This window comes from Erinaceus europaeus, chromosome 5 (genome assembly GCF_950295315.1).
Source record: "Erinaceus europaeus chromosome 5, mEriEur2.1, whole genome shotgun sequence".
Lineage (NCBI taxonomy): Eukaryota > Metazoa > Chordata > Mammalia > Eulipotyphla > Erinaceidae > Erinaceus > Erinaceus europaeus.
The window spans coordinates 81,689,086-81,708,085 of NC_080166.1; the positions used below are offsets into that span (position 1 = coordinate 81,689,086).

The following is a 19,000-nucleotide window of genomic DNA, read 5'->3' on the forward strand; positions in this document are numbered from 1 at the left end:
AGAGAGCACTGCAGCACTGCTTAACCACTCATGCAGCTTCCCCTGCACGTGGGGCCTGGAGGCCTGACCCAGGAACTTTGTGCATGGTAATATGTGTGCTGAACTAGGTGTGCCAGAGCCCAGCCCCTCAAAGATATTTTCAACATGCTGATATATGACTGTACGTCGATCTAAAGTCATCCTAACAAAAAGCACATGTATTCTCGGGTGATTGGCATGCCCATGAAGTTCAGCTAGGAAACGGAGGTATAAAAAGGATAATATGGCCGAGGGGCGGGTGTGGTGCACACAGTTAAGTGCATACATTTCCATGCCCAAGAACTGGGGCTTGAGTTTCTGCTCCGACCTTCAGGGGGGGATGCTTCAGAAGTGGTAAAGTAGGTCTGCATGTATCTCTCTTTCTCTCTTACTCTCTTTCTCATCCCTCTCAATTTCTCTCAGTTGTATCAAATGAAATAAAAGAAGGGGGGAGGGGAAAAATGGCTGCCAGGAGTGAAGGATTGACAGTGCCAGCATCTACCCCCAGTGATAACCCTTGTGGCGATAAACTAACAAGTTTAAAAAGAACAGGGCAGGTCAGAATCAGACTTTGATAACGGAATGCCAGAAAGCAGATGTACAAGCAATTACCTGTCTGCAATATGACAATTACACTAGGAGCATATCAGTGTTATTATGGGAGCTAAAACTCAGAGGTAACAAGTATAACAAAAATTTATTAGTCATATTCCTTTACATATTTTTCAAACAGAAATTAGAAGCTGTTTTAATTTTTAAAACATGCATACCAACTTTATCTTTTGGAGGTTAGTAGTATTTCTATGTGTTTATTGATGAGAATACTCTATTTAGAATACCAAGACACCTTTTTCTCTTTTGTTTTGTACCAGGGAATGAACCAGGGGCCTCGGCACATGGATGACTTTGAAATCCAGTGGCCAGCCTCATCGACCCAATTTTTTTCATCCTGTATAACTGGCAGTAGTATGTGTGTGGCAGGGTGGTAGGAACTGAAACCAAGTTCTGGCCTCTGGTTGTTAAAAGGTCTTAATCTAGGTTTTTTTTTTTTTTTCCTTTGCTTCTATCAGTGTTAACTAAAATTTCTAGGGAAAGACTTAGAAATGTTCGTTTTTGAACCTTCAATGCATTTGGGATTGCCAATGCACACTTAGAACTTGCTTGTTGGGGGTCAGAAGGTAGAGCAGCGGGTTAAGTGCACATAGTGCGAAGCACAAGGACCAGCGTAAGGACCAGCATAAGGATCCCGGTTCAAGCCCCAGCTCCCCACCTGCAAGGGAGTCGCTTCATAGTAGGTGAAGCAGGTCTGCAGGTGTCTTTCTCTCCCCCTCTCTGTCTTCCCCTCCTCTCTTTATTTCTCTCTGTCCTATTTAACAATGATGACATCATCAACACAGTAACTACAACAACAATTAAAAAGGGCAACAAAAGGAAAAATAAATTTTTAAAAAAGAACTTGCTTGTTTTGAAATGTACTGTGTACTTCACACTACCCATTTTGACTTACCACCTGAACAAAGACATACATTTCAAGGTTTTGTTTTTTTTATTATGAGGGGGAGGGGGGGACAGAGCTAGAGGTAGAGAGGAATGAGAAGCAAAACTCTCCTCAGCTCTGGAATAGAGTAGTAAGGGGATTGAAAGGTCAGCCTGTAGGGGCTCAGGCATGCAAACAGGCAATGTGTTACTAAATTTACACCCCAGTTTAGAAATCTATTATGAATCCAAACTAACGTTTATTTTCATGATTCTCTCTTTGAAAAGGTCTTGCCCCTGGTAGATGCTTTGGAGTGTCATAATATCCAGCTCTCCCTCAGGTTAACTACTCAAAAGATTACAAAAATATAATCATTTGATAGAAACAAACAAACAAACAAAAGACAAATCCAGCAGTCCGTGAGTCCTAAATACAAAACCAACACATGGATTACCTACTTTATAAAATAGATGCACACATTTTCTTTTAGTTACTCTGTAGGAATTAAAAATATTGCTGGGGGCAGGGTAAGTGCATATTTTACTCAGGTTCAAACCTCAGTCTCACTCCCGCTTCCCCTCACAGGAAGAAAGGATCACAAGTGGTGAAGCAGTACTGCAGGTGTCTTCTTTCTCTATCCCCCTTTCCTCTCAATTTCTCTCTGTCCTATCAAATCAAAGTTAAAAGAAAAATCTTCAAATATATATATTGTCCAAGACTTTGTGGTGGCACTCCTGGGTAAATTTACACAATCCCATGTGAAAGAACTCTTTTTTAAGCCCCAGCTCCTGACCTGCAGGAAGAACTCTTCACAAGTGGTGAAGCAAGCACTGTAGGTGTGTCTGTTTCTGTCCCTGTCTCTGTCTCTCTCTCTCTCCTCTCAATTTATCTCTGTTCTATCAAAGAAAGAAAAAAAATTTCTTGTGTATAGACAAGAAGATATATATATTTACATATATAATATAAATGTATATAAGAATATATGATTTTAAAAGAGAAAAGGAAAACACTGCCATATTCAGAATGCAAACGTTTACTTATTTTTTTAAAATTTTGATGAGTGATTTAAAGGTGGTTTACAAGATTATAAGATTACAGTTCCACATAACCAAAAGCTCTGTACTCACATTCCTCAATGATTATCACAAAAGTTCTCACAGAGTCTTAAGAAACACTTTGGGGGGTCGGGCGGTGGCGCAGTAGGTTAAGCGCATGTGGCGCAAAGCATGAGGACCAGCGTAAGGATCCCAGTTCCAGCCCCCGGCTCCCACCTGCAGGGGAGTCGCTTCACAGGTGGTGAAGCAGGTCTGCAGGTGTCTATCTTTCTCTCCCCCTCTCTGTCTTCCCCATCTCTCTCCATTTCTCTCTGTCCTATCCAATAACGAACAACATCAACAATGGCAATAATAGTAACCACAACGAGGCTACAACAACAAGGGCAACAAAAGGGGGGAAAATGGCCTCCAGGAGCAGTGGATTCATGGTGCAGGCACCAAGGCCAGCAATAACCCTGGAGGGAAAAAAAACACTTTGCCCACTTTTTGTTTTTAATTTTATTAATGAGAGGGATAGGAGGAGAAAGGGAAAAGACCCAGAGAATTATTCTAATACATGTGCTGCTGGGGACTGAACTCTGGACCTCATGTTTGAGAGCCCAATTCACTATACCACCCGTCAGACCACTGTTTTTATTTTATTTGTTTTACATTTAAAAGCATCAAGTTTCTACAATAATTGCTAGCAAGGAAATTTATACCTACATTTCTTAATAGTAGTAAATATACACATATACTCTGCACATGTACTTATGTGTACATAGCTTAGCTTCTCTCTTCACTAAAAAGAAGTATTTTAGAGCAACCTATTTAAGTAATGGAGAGTATGCCTGTTTTTTTAAATACCATCTTTCAAAACTAAAATAAAATGCCATCCTTCAACTAATCTCCTTACTCAGCTCTTATTAACAAACTTTGCTTCATGATATATATCACTGGAAAATTGATATTTAAATTTTGGTAGCTTGCTGGGAAAGAATACAACCTGCTTCCATAAATTTTACTACTTAAAAGCTGGCTGATGCTTGCTCACTCATGAATATTCAAATTGAAACTAAGGATTTGTCAGTTGCATTCAATCTACCATATTATGAATTAAAATGTCATGTGCACTTGCTTAATGAATGTTGATTGTAAAATACCCCACCCAACACATTATTTTTTAAGTGTGCCTTTTTTCCTTAGGAGATCCAGTAACCTCTAAATATCAAAACCTGACATACCACGTGTTCAATTATACTTAATAAGTAGCACATTTTATAAGATAATGAGGATAAATAAAACCTTCTTACGTCTCTTAAGCACCTGTCATTCAAGGCTTCCAAGCCCATTATATTGTATGGCTTGATAACAGCAACCTATTCAAATCCAAAGGTATATTAATAGGAAAAAAAAAAAGGATCTGAAGCTCCATGGTTTGTTTTTTTTTTAATGGAAAAGGAAGCACTGTAAAAAAAATAATAATAAGGGTAAATTCTCCTTACAGAAGGTCTTAGGACAATTTAATATTCATGTAGAGCAGATGGAACTTCTTTCTATAACAAACTCTTAATTTAAAAGATTCATAGAGGCAACTCAGGGAACAGTAAGGCACCAAATGGAGCTTGGCAGAAAGAGAAAAAAGGGAGAGAGAGAGAGAGAGAGAGAGAGAGAGAGAGAGAGAGAGGCTGACCAACCAAAAATAAATGAGATCACAATGACTTCATCTCCTTTCAAGCAATGAGCACAAAGTAGGCTCACAGAGAAACCAGAGTAAACTGTTCTTTTTAAATCTGTTTTTTGATAAGTTAGTGAGTCTCCATAATTTTGAGGTTTATATCAACCAAACAGCTAAAAAAAAAAAAAGTCATCAAGAGTCCTCCTCAGACTCTGAAGGTAAAAATTACTGAGAAATTAAAACCAACCTAACAAAACAGAATCTGTAATGATTCTTAAAATACTCTAAGAGAACGTGAAAACACCACTAGGATGAACATGAAAGCACACTGATGAAGTAGTGCTAGCCATGCATTAAAGCCTTGAGCAGGAACTGACTGTGTGGGATAGCCTGCTGGAGATTAACATTCAAAGATAGATGAGAAACGACTCATGTCTCATGTTTGCACTATTCCTTAGGACACACAGACTCATGAGTAAGTCAACTAGACGCAAGCCTCAAGTTCTATAATTGAGAAATTAGTAAATTGTATACAAACACAACAGACTGAGTGGTGAACTTCCAGACAACTGGAGCAGGACTTTAAAAGGGGCGGGGGGAGCAATTACAGAAGCCAGACCTTCCACCTTCTGCATCCCACAATGACCTTGGGTCCATACTCCCAGAGGGATAAAGAATAAGAAAGCTATCAAGGGCAGGGATGGGATACAGAGATCTGGTGGTGGGAATTGTGTGGAGTTGTACCCCTCTTATCCTATGGTTTTGTTAATGTCTCTTTTTTAAAATAAATAAATTAAAAAAAAAAAAGATAGCTGATGAAGGGCCCGGCTTCTGACAACAGTAAGACGCCACCATCACCCCAGGGCTAAAGAACCATAGAGAAAATGGTTTTTCTGGAGCCCAGTATGAGCTAGTATGATAGGGTTATCATACTGATTCATGTAAAACTATGAAGAGGACAGGTATACAAGGGCAGGTTCCCTACAATGGGCTTGAAAAAGTGGAACAAAGCCTGCACAGCTTTGAAGAAGGGAAAGAGAAATGTTTCTAAAATACTCATCCACTCTCAAAAAATATTCAGAGAGTTTACTAATATGAGGTCAGTAGGTCAAAATAGCATCTTTGGGAGGGTACCTGCTTTACCATGGGCACAACCCAGGTTCGAGCCTGACTTCCATTGTGCCGGAGGAAGCTTAGGTGCTGAGGTGTCTTCTCTCTCCCTGTCTCTTTCTCTTATTATCTGAGTAAGTCAGTCCAGAATGGTGAAGTCCTGCTGAAGACAACAACTAGCGAATGAGGCCCAGAGGTTTTTAGAAGGCAACAGGAAGGAAATGAGTGTTGTGGAGATCAACTGTCAAAAGGCAGGAGGGAAATAGGATTACGCCTATGCCGTTCTTTTAAACAAGACCAGACCCCAAATCTCATCTGCTATACTCTTGCCTTTAGTTTCCTGATTATTAAACAATTTGTTCTGCTTTGTGTCTTAAAGCTTTTCAGCCACCAAGCTGCAGATGCTACCATGATGCCAACCTGACTTCCCTGGGCAGATGACCTCACCAATGAGACCTGGAACACCACTGCCTCAGAGCCATGCCTCACTAGGGAAAGACAGAAACAGGCTGGGGGTACGGATTGTCCTGTCAATGCTCATGTCCAGCAGAGAAGCAATTACAGAAGTTAGAATTCCCACCTTCTGCATCCCATAAAGATCTTTGGTCCATACTTCCAGAGGGATAAAGAATAGGAACTTTCCAATAGAGGGGATATGATGGGATGGGATGTGGAACTCTGTTGGTGGGAACTGTGTGTGATTGTACCCAATTTATCCTATAGTCTTTTTTATCATTATGAAGTCAATAATAATAATAAAGACCAGCCCCTGATGATATCAACAACAAAAACTCAGAGATAATAAATCCAACATCTGATGTAACTAAAATACAGCTCCCTGTCTACTTATTCCCCAGTGAAACATAAAGCTTAAATAATAATAATAATAAAAAAATCAAAGGACCAGATAGTAGCACATCCACTTCAGGGCACATAGTATAGTACACAAGGACCCAGTTGAAGCCACTGGTCCCCATCTGTAGGAAGGAAGCATCTCCAGTGGTGAACCAGTACAGCTGTTATCTCACTTTTTCCGTAATTCCCCTTCCCTTTTAATTTCTGTCTCTATTCAATAAGCAAAACATAAATAGATTATTTTTGAAAACCACTTTCTCAAAAATACCACAAAGGAATAGTCATTTTACTCTGATTTCATCTTTAATGTACTTAATTACATTCACATATTCATATCAGAAGTTCCTCTCCCCTCTAGTTTTGGAGTGTGTGTGTATGTGTATGTATGTCCATATCTCCATAAGAGTAGGTATGTAAAACAGTTCTTGGAAACATCAGATGGTGGTACACACAGTTAAGCCCAAATGTTATAATGCACAGGGACCCAGGCTCAAGCCCTTGGTCCTTACCTGCAGCGGGAAAGCTTCGCAAGCAGAGAAGCAGTACTACAGGTGTGTCTCTAGCTCTTTCCCTCCTTCCCTCTTGATTTGTCTCTGTCTCTATCTCATAAATAATAAATAAACAGTAAAGGGAAAAAAGGAAGCAGTTCATGGGAGATAAGAACCCTGAATCTTCTATTGCAAATTAACATAACAGTTTACAACAGAATTATATGGGATAGCCTCTATTTTAAGACATCAAAGCTAAGACACTAATTGAATACATTCCGAGTGTACACTTCAAGACATGATGATGATGATTTGCAGGTGAGTATAAACTCATTCCTAAAGGCATTTCAGTCCAGACTAGGAATCTAGATCCCCATTAAATCGAACTGATCCATTGCAGCACAAATGCTTTTTAGGATATGACATTAATGAAGGCCAAATGTATATTTGCTTTGACTCTGGGATATGCTGCTGTTAGTCTACCTCCATGGGTACCATTCACATCATGGTCTAAATGAATGACTTCACCCAGAGCTGTGGAGCACTCCACACACAGCCTGTTCACGCATAGGTTGGAAGATTAATTAAACATGGGCAAGTTCAATCGGATGATACAGCAAGTGGCATCTATGTTTAACCAAGAGCAATGTTAAGTATTTCTAATTACCTAGTTACTAGCACCATAATTAGGAGAGAATCTGCAAAAGCAATTAATGTGAATGATTTTCACTTCATTTTCCCTCTCATTTCTACAATTAGCAAAAAAAAAGAAGGCAAGAAATGGTGCTGATGCAAATCTGAAAGTCACCAGCTGTAACAAAGTGAAAAGGAATTTATTGCACAGATTGAAAAATAAAGCAAAAGAAGCCAGTAAAACTCTAAATGTTCCAAGTTATACTTTAATATCATGATTTTCATGCCATTAGTATAAAGATAAAAAGGTATAATAAGACCTAAATTAACTTCTGCAAATCTTTGTAGAAAGAATCATCTGAGGCTATCTAAAAATATTTTTAAAATATAAAGCAAAAGGGAGATATTATATTTTAATTCTAAACATTTCCTTATTCACTACAAATGTAACTCTTCTTTGTATTACTAAAGTGAAAATAGAAGAATCTATTTGTCCTGAATTGTGTCTGTACCTTAAGCATGTCTCCAACATAAAATTAACTGTTTTAGATATTAAGAAAAAGAAAAAACAGTATAATTCACTTGTGTGAGAAACAGAATTTGTGGGTTTTTTAAATTCTCTTTGAAATCACTAGGAATTCGGGATCACTGACTTACTTAAGCTGTAGTTTAAGGGTAGAACTTGATAAGATATGTGGCGTTTCATTTTTTCGAGATCATGATTTCTTTTGGCAGAGTTCTTAGACATCTCATGTGCAAAGTCAATCATTTCATTCTGAGTCAACATGATTGATATCTGATAGTGATAACAAACCAAAATTGTTGGATAAGAAATATCTTATAAACAGCAATCATGAGTGCTTTTATTTTATATTTTTGTTTATTTTATAAGACAGAGGGGTTAGGAAGAGAGAGAGAGAGAGAGAGAGACCTGCAGCACTGCCTCACTGCTCATGAAGCTTCCCCCTTCACATGGGGCCTGGGGCTTGAACCCAGGTTCTTGTGCATTATAACTTTCAGAGCAACCACGTGTATCATCAACCACCAAGTCCTGTATTCTATATTGTTATGACCCCAACAGCAGTTTGGGGCTATCAGCATATGAACGCTGTCAGCCTGACTCAGGACACACAAGGGAATGTATAAAAGCACTGACTTGGAGCAGCGTGCTCTCTTAATCCTATGACCTTCACCATGGACTCTGCATTTCCCATGGATCCTGGATTGATCCTGGTCTTTTCACGTGGTGATCTTGGGTAACTTACTGTGTGGACTTTGAATGTTTGCCTATTTTCTTAACTAGACTTCTCCCCTCACATTGTCAGTAATTTTATTGAATAAACCTCTCTTTTGCTTAACTTTAAATGGACCCACTTATTTTGCAGCACCTAGATATCAGCCCAAATAAAGCCTCTATTGTTTAAACCTGTACTCAGCTTTCCACTGTGAATACTTTATGCGCCCCAGCCCTACACCCCTTTTAAATTTCAAATTACAACACTATATATATTTAATTAAAATGTATAATACATTAACTGACAAGGTAGGAAAATATATTTTTTTTTGTTATCTTTACTTATTGAATAGAGACAACCCGAAATTAAGAGGAAGGGGAAGATAGAGAGGAACAGAGACAGACATCTGCAGCTCTGCTTCACCACTGGCAAAGCTTTCCCCCTAAAGGTAGGGACCAGGAGCTTGAACCCAGGTCCTTGTACATTGTAATATGTACGCTGAATCAGGTGCACCACCACCAGACCCCACCCCACGATAAGATTTTTTTAGAAACAATAAAAAACATCTAAAGGTGTTCCAGTACTCTTTAAAGACTCCAGTTGACCATGCATCTGTCCAGCCATAATCTTTTCTATAATCTGAAAATATTCCCAGTCAATTGTTACAATATAGTCATAATAAAAGAATTAAAAACTAAATGCTGGGGCTGGGTAGTGGCACATCTGGTAAAGCATGGTATCATGCTCAAGGACCTGCTTTAAGTGGGGGTAAAGGAGGTCTTCATAAATAGTAAAGGGGTGCTGCAGGTGTCTCTCTTTCTCCCCATCTCCATGTTCCCGTCAATTCATGCTTCTCTGTCTCTATCAGACAAACAAAACAAGACAGGGCACCCAAAACAGTGGGTTTGTCATTGTAGGCACTAAACCTCAGCAATAATCCTGGGGAGGGGGGATTTGGGGGGTGGAGAGAGAGAGAGAGAGAGTGCTGGCAAGCATATAAAAGCATGCTATATCTTAATTCTTCTTCTGCAATCTTGATTAGAGCTTAAACCCCTACTAGGGATCTTATCACAGTTTTCCTTCTCTTCACCTTGTGTTACATTTTTTTTTATTTGAATCTTTCTTTTTTATTTTTCCTTTATTGAAGAAATCATTAATGTTTTTAAGTCGATAGTAAATACAATAGTTTGCATAATATTTCTGTTTCCACATAACAATACAATCCCCACTAGGTCCTCTGCCATCTTTTTCCAGGACCTAATTTAAATCTTTCTTATAATAAGAACAAGGACAGTGCCTTATTTGTGTTTGAAACTTATTTGATGTCCAGCACTGAGCATGCATAATAAAATCTAGAGATTTATTTGGTTTTTCTATATTCCTTTTCTTTTCCTTTCTTCCTTCCTTATTTTTTGTGGTAAGTTTTCTACTAGTTTCATATTTGATGAAAAAAATCAGAAAATAAACGAATTAGACCCTCTGATCTCTGCATTTTCCTTTACATTTCACCTTGTTCTTTGATGTTGCCACTTACTCTAAAGGGTTTATCACTTGATCCCATAGAAATAGTTGTTTTTTATGCAAAATGGAATACTTACTTTATACTGGAGTGTAGCTGGAGCACCAGGAACAGAAGCAGATTTGCCTATCAGTTCAGAAAAAGCAGCTGCCTGCTATTACCACAGTAACTTAGTAACACAAAGAATACAGGCAAGACAGAAGTCGTTCTGGACAAGTATGATGACAAAACTTTATCCTGCCTCAACAGAATACCAGTTTCTATAAGTCTGTGCTATTTAAAAGAATCAGAATTTACTGGCGCTTCAATTATTCACAGCCTCATTAATTATGCATGATCACTTCCTCTAACGAAATCTCATTAATTGTTGGAGAATTTCGTTGTTTACAAAACTAATATTAGAGTTGAGGAAATAAGATGGCGAGAGTCACTATTCAGCCATGCCTTTTCATTATATAAACCATGTCCTTGGGCTTCTGAGGGACCAAAGAGCACTTGTCCTAGGGGGCCTTATTTTAGGTCACTTGCCTACTCTTCCAAGAAAAGAACAGCCACTGAAACAACATAAATCTGGCATGGTGAGGGGTTGGAAGCAAAGGAGGATAAAAATAACTTGCAGAATAGAACAAGTGCAAAAATCCTATTACCTTATTCAAATACACCTTTGGATTGGAGAAGAAGCTACACAATGGGAAAATAAGAGATTTGATGTTTAAAGGATAATAGCAAAAAAGACCAAACTTATAATCAAAAGGAAGATTCTGGTTGCTTTGTTGTATTTTGGATTCTAATTTAGTTTTACCTATTTAAATGGCAACTGAGACGTATTCTGAATTTTTTTTTCCACTTATCTTTCCATCAATGGCCTTATACTCCATCCAGAATCACAATCTTTTTTTGCTTGTTGTGTTTTGTTTTGTTTTCTTAGTGGCAATGTAACAAATCTATTTGATCCTTTGGGGATAAAAAAATAAAAATTTAATGGATAGACACAAGATCTGGGGGAAATATATTATTTGTGTCAGTACAGAAGGCTTTTAAAGTGATAGAACATGAGACACACGAGCAACAGGCTTGCCTTTTCTTTTCCTTTTTTTTTTCACTTAAAAGAAAGTGTAATGTGTAACAGAGTAAGAAAAAGTTCACACGTCGTCAGTTTCAAAGCCAGGCCTAGAAAAATCTTTATCTGACAGGCCTTCTGTGTGGTTTCTCACACTAAGTATCCAGTGCTCTCAGCCACACCTGAGCATGTGGTCTTTGGTTTAACATTGTGGATTTTTTTTTTTATCCAAATAACTTCCATCTTATCTTTTAGACACAGAGCATTTCAATACTACAATGAAGGTGTTGCTGAACACAAAAGACTTTCTAGACTGTAAAGCACAATCCATTGTATTAGTGTTCAACTAAGACATTACAAGACCCTAAACAACGATTATGCAATTTTTAAATCCACTTCTTGTGTACAGACAGGACAAAGGAAAATGAATAAACAGGGAGTGGGGCTACTGTCTTATGAGGACATATTTTAAATAAGTGACCTGAGAAGATATTAATATCTCCCTTCATCATGCAAATAATATGAGCCAAGAGAAAGGAAGCAGCACAAAATCAAAGGGCAACTATTCCGTGGAGAGCTAGACTTGCAGAAGGAACAATGAGGAGGGAGAGCAGAGCAAGCCATAATTAGCAGAAATATTTGAAAATAAGGCTGGGGAGACAGTACAATGGCTCTGCAAAAAAAAAAAAAAAAAGATTTCATGCCTGTGGCTCTGAGGTCCCAGGTTCAAATCCCCAGCACCACCATAAGTCAGAGCTGCTCTGCTATCTCTGTATCTCTTGTTAAAAAATAAATAAAATGAAATATTAGTAAAATATATATATATTTAAAAATACCATTGAGCTGGAGTAGAAAAAGGAAATGCAGACAGTATCAAAAGGATACACAAGAGCAACAAAATGACTTCTTAAAGACTCTCAACAAGAGTGGCAAGGCCTGCTTGAAATGAGACACATGTCTGATAACCAACTGTCCACCAGGATCTATCTTGAACAGCAATTTCCTGCCTCCAAGGTGTATCCCCACCTAGTGCAGGAACAGGACACACACAAAGGGCTGCATACAGGTCAGAGGTCACACAAGAACTGGAAGGAAAATCAGGGTTTGGCAAGGGTGAAATTGAAAAGGGTTCACAGAGGAGCATCTGCAAATGAACAATGAAGAAGGAAAGCTTGAACATTGTTTATGGCAGGGAAAGTAACACTCTTAATAGACTCAGAGGAGAGGAGAGAGATTTACTACATAATTACTTATATAAGCTGAAGCTGATTTAATTTTTAGAGATTTCCTTCCTGGCTCCCTTCCTTCCTTGCTTCTTCCTTCGTTCCATCCTTTCTTTCCCACCAAGATTATCACTGGTGCTTGGTATCTACATTGCTCCTTTGTTCTCAGTGGCCATTTTTTGTTATAGAGTAAAAGATGAAAGGAGGGGTGGAGGGGGAGAAAGACCTGCAGCACTGCTTCACAGCTCCTGAAACATCCCCCTCGCAGGACCAGAGGCTTAAACCCACATCCTCACACATGGTAATGTGTGTTCTCTAAAGGATGAGCTACCAACTTGTTGATATTTATTTATTTATTATGAGAGACAGCTTCAGAGGAGAAAGGGAGAGAGAGAGATGCCAGACATGTGGGACCAGAGATCTACGACCTTCAGGCATTCAATTCCTGTTCCACCAGTTAATTTAATTTACCATACCCCCCACCATAAAACTGATTGCCTATAAGCTGGCTAAGTGATCCGACCTACCAGCCAACAGTTAGTTATCTATGGACGCATATCTAAATCACTTCAAAAACATCTAACTCTCTATGCTCCAGGGAGACACCAGAGCAATTAGTAAGGATCTTTGCAATTAAAAAAAAAATGAGCAGGAGGCCAGGCAGTAGCACACCAGGTTAAGAGGACAGAGTACGAGCCCCAGGCTCCCCACCTGAAGGGAGGTTGCAGTTCTGCAGTTCTCACTTGCCTTGGCTTTTAATACTAAGGAATGGTAAACTAGAAACCTGCCACTTGGACCTCAGGGGACATATACTGCCTCACAATGCTATCTCAAAGGTTTACAAGAGGTAGACCTCCCCCCACGGTCTCTGGTGATTTTTTAAGCCACTGACACCCAGACAAATGGCCTTGTGACAACATCCTTTCTGTCCCACTTCACTTTTATAGTCTTTACTTCCTCAAATAGACCTACATAAATCCCAAACTCCAGCCTGAGAATAAGTTTGTGGAGAAGCTTATTTGAGAAGAAGTTTTTGATGAACCAAGTCTGCTATCTTTTCAAACCGCCAGCATCTTTTTTTTAAATTTTATTTATTTATTCCCTTTTGTTGCCCTTGTTGTTTTATTGTTGTAGTTATTATTCTTGTTGTCGTTGTTGTTGGATAGGACAGAGAGAAACGGAGAGAGGAGGGGAAGACAGAGAGGGGGAGAGAAAGACACCTGCAGACCTGCTTCACCGCCTGTGAAGTGACTCCCCTGCAGGTGGGGAGGCGGGGTTCGAACCGGGATCTTTATGCCGGTCCTTGTGCTTTGCGCCACCTGCGCTTAACCTGCTGCACTACAGCCCAACTCCCACCGCTAGCATCTTAACCGACTTTTCAGTTCCTACTGCTTCCCTTGTCTCTTGAATATTGGCTTTCAAGCCAGGAGCAATGTGCATCTTGGATTTAGTAATATAAGCACCAGTATGGGGGAAAAGTCCAGATTATTATAATGCTTATTGTTAAGAATCAATGCTATAGATTCATCCAGCTAGTCAAACACTACATACATCTCCATCCTCACAAGATTTTACAGTACAATTTTTTATGCTATAAAGATAATGGTATAAACCTAAAGTCTGTTTCCAATAACTTCTTAACTTCAGAATCACTGTGTTCTTAACTTCAAATAACACATTAGGAGTGATGGATATAGAGCTCAAGGGAAAGGGATGGAAGGACAGGGGCAGAGTGGAGAGAAACAGAGAAAGAGAAGAAGCCACATTCATACACTATTAAACAGAAGACTGAGTTTCATTTGATACAGCTGTACTTACACTTTGTGACAAGCAACTTATGAAAATGTATCACTGTCTCCTATTTCCAGACAATTTTCTCCCCTAGGGGGTCAACTGAATGAAATTCTTGACAGCTGTGTTGAATGAAACATTGAGGAGGTTAAAATGGTAACACAATGAAGTCAGGGAATTAAGAATTAAACTACCCCAACTCTTAACACGTCTCATAAGAATGTGTCAACATTTGATTACACTCCTTCAAAGTCTCTGGAAGTAAGTGAAGGGCTTCCCATAATTAGTCAGGCAGATAATGATATTATCACACCTAGTGCTGTATGGCTTTTCAGCTCCATTTATTGAGAATAAGAGAAATGTTTATTTTCAAGGAATAATTCCATAATTCCAGTGTTTACTAAATGACAGAAACTATGTGGGACGAGGGACATGGCAGTGAACAGAGAAACAAATATCCTGGCCTCTGAATCTGAAATACAGAGAACCTCCCATAATGTCATTCCTGATGTGCCCATGTAGTCCTGGGGCTCAAGTCCAAAACCTATGGATGGTATAGGGCTTCCCTACTAGCTGAGTTAATTTCCAGCCCAAATGTTTTTCCTCAAATTGATATTATTAAGGATAAACTTGCAGATCAGTGGCCTGGGTGGTGGTGCAATGGATAGAGCACTGGCCCCTCAAGCATAAGGTCTCTAGTTCAATCTTTGGCATCACCTGTGCAGACTGGTGCTCTAGTTTCTCTTTCTCTCTCTCTCTCCCCCAACCCCCATCTCCCTCTCCCTCTCCTCCCTCTCCCTTTGTCTCCAATTTGTCCATAAAATAATAATAAAAAAGATAGGGATTGGGCAGTGGCACAACTGGTTGATTACACATTTTACCATGAACAAGGGCCCACATTTAAGGATTCAGGGTTCCTACCTGCAGGGCAGAAGCTTCACAAGTGGTGAAGCAGTGCTATAGGTTTCTCTATCTCCATCTACCCATCCCTTCTCAACCTCTTTAGCAATCAAATAAAAGAAAGGAGAAATAAAGCAGGGTGGGGGATGGCCATGGGGAGCAGTGGATTTATTGTGCAGCCACTGAGCCCCAGCTATAAACCTGGTAGCACTAAAATTACTAATTATACAAATAAATATTTTTAAAATTCCAGATCAGAAGCAATTTTCCTTTTGTATATATATATTGAAGTTATCATTTTACTTCCTTATGGCATCCAATTCTATCAATGATCACTCACTGTGTGCATATTGAAGGAGAAAAGCAAAGAAGAATGATTGACACCACCTGACTTCACGATTTTCCACAAAGCTACAGTGATCAAAGCAATATGATATTAGCAAAACAAAACAAAAAAAGAGATTAGATCAACTGAATGGGAGAGAAAATCCAGAAGTAGATGCCCATAAAAATGGTTCACTAATATTTGAAATAGAAGTAAAAGCACTCATATGTGGAATCTAGAGATCTAATTTACATGAACTTGGCAAAAAAGAAAAATCCAAACAAAAAAAAAAAAATCCAAACAAAACAGAAGCAAGCAAACTATAAGACTTATGAGAACTATGGTGGTTATCTATCTTTGAGAGATGGGAGGGTGAGGATATGGATCCTGGTTGGTGCGTGTGTAGTAGAAGTACACACTGTAACCTTACAATCTTGTAACAAACTATTAATGACAACTTTTAAAATTGAGACAAAAGGTGGCCTAGGATGGTGCTCAGCAGTGTTGTCATGTCTCACATTTAAGAGGCCCCTGAGTTCATTCGCCAGCTCCACAAAAATAAATAAGACATTTTGTGGTCATAGCTAGGAATATTCTAGGGTATATCCATTGCCAGACCCAACTTCCTCTAGTGGTAGAGGATTTGGGTCAAACCTCCCTTCCCAGAATGGAACAGCCCCTATCATTGTTGATCCACAGTGAGGACAAGGTATTATAGGGGCCCACAAAGGGGCCCATTATGTTGTTCTTGATGGAGATGACCAGTGACAGTGAAGAAGGGGATCTATAATGTAACTCTGATGGTGGGAAATGTGTGGAATTTTACCCCTCTTATCCTATGGTTTTGTTGATAATTTCTAGTTTTTACTTTATAAATAAATTAAATAAAAATAAATAAAAGTCATTTGTATGTTTTATGTCAATAAAATAAAAGCATGGCTATATATATTCTTTATTTAAAAAAATAAGAAGGAAAAGCAATACAATGGAGCAATGACAGTCTCCAACAAATATGGCTATCACAAGTAGACAAAATGAGCTCAGACACATTAAGTCCTGTACAAGAATCACCTCAAGGAGTATCCACCACCTTTGCTCTTCCCTTCCCTTCTTTTCTACCCTCCTCCTCCTCTTCCTCCTCCTTCTTCTTCTCTTCCCCCCCCCCCAAGGTTATTGCTAAGGCTCCATGCCAGCACTATAAATCCAACAGTCCCATTATTATTCACTTTGGATTTCTTTTTTTCTGTAGCAGTTACCACTTGACATCGAGATATCCCTCTGCTATACCAAATAAAGGCCTAAAATTCACACAGGTCTTATCTTTCTGAAAGTATCTTTACATTTCAAAGAAACAACACACAATAGCCTGACATACTAAGAGAACAGCATATAATATAATATAGTTTAGAGAAAGAGAAAAAAACCAGTCAGTACTGACTTGAATAATCTGCAGTCACATGAATGTTAGCAATAATAAAAACACTTATGTGAATTTATCCTGTGCAAGACACAGTTTTAGAGTACTTTATATATTTTTTTTGTAAATTACAACTTTATTATACAGTAAAAATCATATCTGACCAGGTTACATATATATATATATCTCACAGAAAAAAATATAAGATGTAATTTGGGGTAGATCAGAGAATGTAGTGATATCTATATCTGATTTTTCAACTTGAGTACCTCAGAGTTTTCTAAGTCTAGCCTAGTTCCTAGTGGTGTTAAACATGTGATCTAAAAGAATAAAACCTTAGTTAGGGAGATATATTTTTTTCTTAAATTTTTATTTATAAAAAGGAAACATTGACTAAACCATAGGATAAGAGGGATACAACTTCACACAATTCCCAACACCAGAACCCTGTAGCCCATCCCCTCCCCTGATAATTTTCCTATTCTTTAACCCTCTGGGAGTATGGACCCAAGGTCATTGTGGGATGCAGAAGGTAAAAGGTCTGGCTTGTGTAATTGCTTCCCTGCTGAACATGGGCATTGACAGGTTGATCCATACTCCCAGCCTGCCTCTCTCTTTCCCTAGTAGGGTGGGGCTCTGGGGAATCAGAGCTCCAGGACACTTGGGGTTGTCTGTCCAGGGAAGTCTGGTTGGCATCATGCTAGCATCTGGAACCTGGTGACTGAAAAGAGAGTTAACGTACAAAGCCAAATATATTATTGACCAATCATGGAACCTAAATAGCTGCAACAGTGCAGATGAACAGTTAGGGGGATTTCCATTTTGTAGATAGCTAGTAGGCATATTTTGGTTATATTCCAAAGAGCCTGTGGCTATACTAGTGTTTTTTGGTTTATTTGTTTGTTTGTTTTGCCTGAGCCTGAAATATGATATGCAGGTGGATCCTAATTATTGTCTGGGGAGATGGTGTCATGGCTGGAAAAAGGACCAGAAAGCTGGATCAGGGAAGAGAGTAGCTCCCTAATATGGGAAGGGGTATAAATATTGTTGACTGTAAACCCCATTGATTTGATCTGATCTGGGGCCCATATTCAGCTTAAGAGTCTATGTGACCTCTGCATCCCTGTAGATCTTATGTTAAGTGAGCTAAGTCAGAAAGATAAGTATGGGATGATCCCACTCATCAACAGAAGTTGAGAAAGAATAACAGAAAGGGAAACTCAAAGCAGGATTTGACTGAATTTGGAGTAGAGCACCAAAGTAAAAATCCTGGGTTGAGGGTGAGGGTGAATGTTCAGCTTTATGGGGCATGGGGGGGGGATGGGATGGGACACAGTCTTCTGGTGGTAGGAATGGTGTTTATGTACACTCCTATTAATTTGTAGTCATATAAGTCACTATTTAATTAAGATGAGAGGGAATATATTGATTGAATGCCACAAACTTTTTAAATAACAGACTGAGTCTCTTTAATAAATAAGCTGAGTCTTTGATATGTTGACTCTCTTAAAAGTTTAGACCAGGGAGAACAGAAGCAACCGGTGGCACAGCTATATACAAATAATGTCAAAGGACATAAATTATGGTGATGGTGTGTATGATACAATAAATCCTAACAAAGGGATTTTTCAAAGTTAACCCAACTGCCAATAATGTGATTATAGCAAGAACTATCTATTGCCTTCTTAAACCCTAAGACAGCAGGAACCTCCCACTTCCTCTAAAGAGCCTATATTTCCCCAAGTCCAGGAACCCCGAGGGTGGGACTCACTTTCCTGCATGCTTCTCTCAAGCCATACCAAATGATATTGCAATCCCAAACTAATCAGTGCAAGGAGTACCACTTCAGCATGCTTCACTTCAGACTGTGTCGAGAGACATCAGGCATGGAATATTAACCCTTCTGCCTCATTACTCAAGTGAGACCTTTCCTTTCATAGGATTCTCTAATTCCATTCAGGAGGTTCACTTCCTAACAAAGTCGCAAAACCTAGATATAGATCAGGTCCCATAAGATAGAGCATATGTTCACATGTATCCATAAATTGGCGCAAAATATATACCTGAAAGCAAAAATACACAATAGTCTGTAGTGAGTCAGTATTAAGTTCCTAATGAAATAGTATCTACTTAAGACTTAGATACCCTCCTCACCTACTATCTATTTCAGTTCTCTCACTCACTCCAAGCTAACCTCATCAAAGCAAGGACTGCAAACGCTGAATAAGGGCAAGAGA

At 38.9% G+C, this 19,000-nt stretch overlaps 1 protein-coding gene across 3 annotated transcripts in view; it reads right to left on the reverse strand.

Annotated features, from left to right (window-relative positions):
- The window catches only part of NELL2 (neural EGFL like 2), a 465,627-nt gene that overhangs the window by 225,093 nt on the left and 221,534 nt on the right, over nucleotides 1–19,000 (reverse strand). The gene's annotated exons all lie outside the window — the stretch shown is intronic.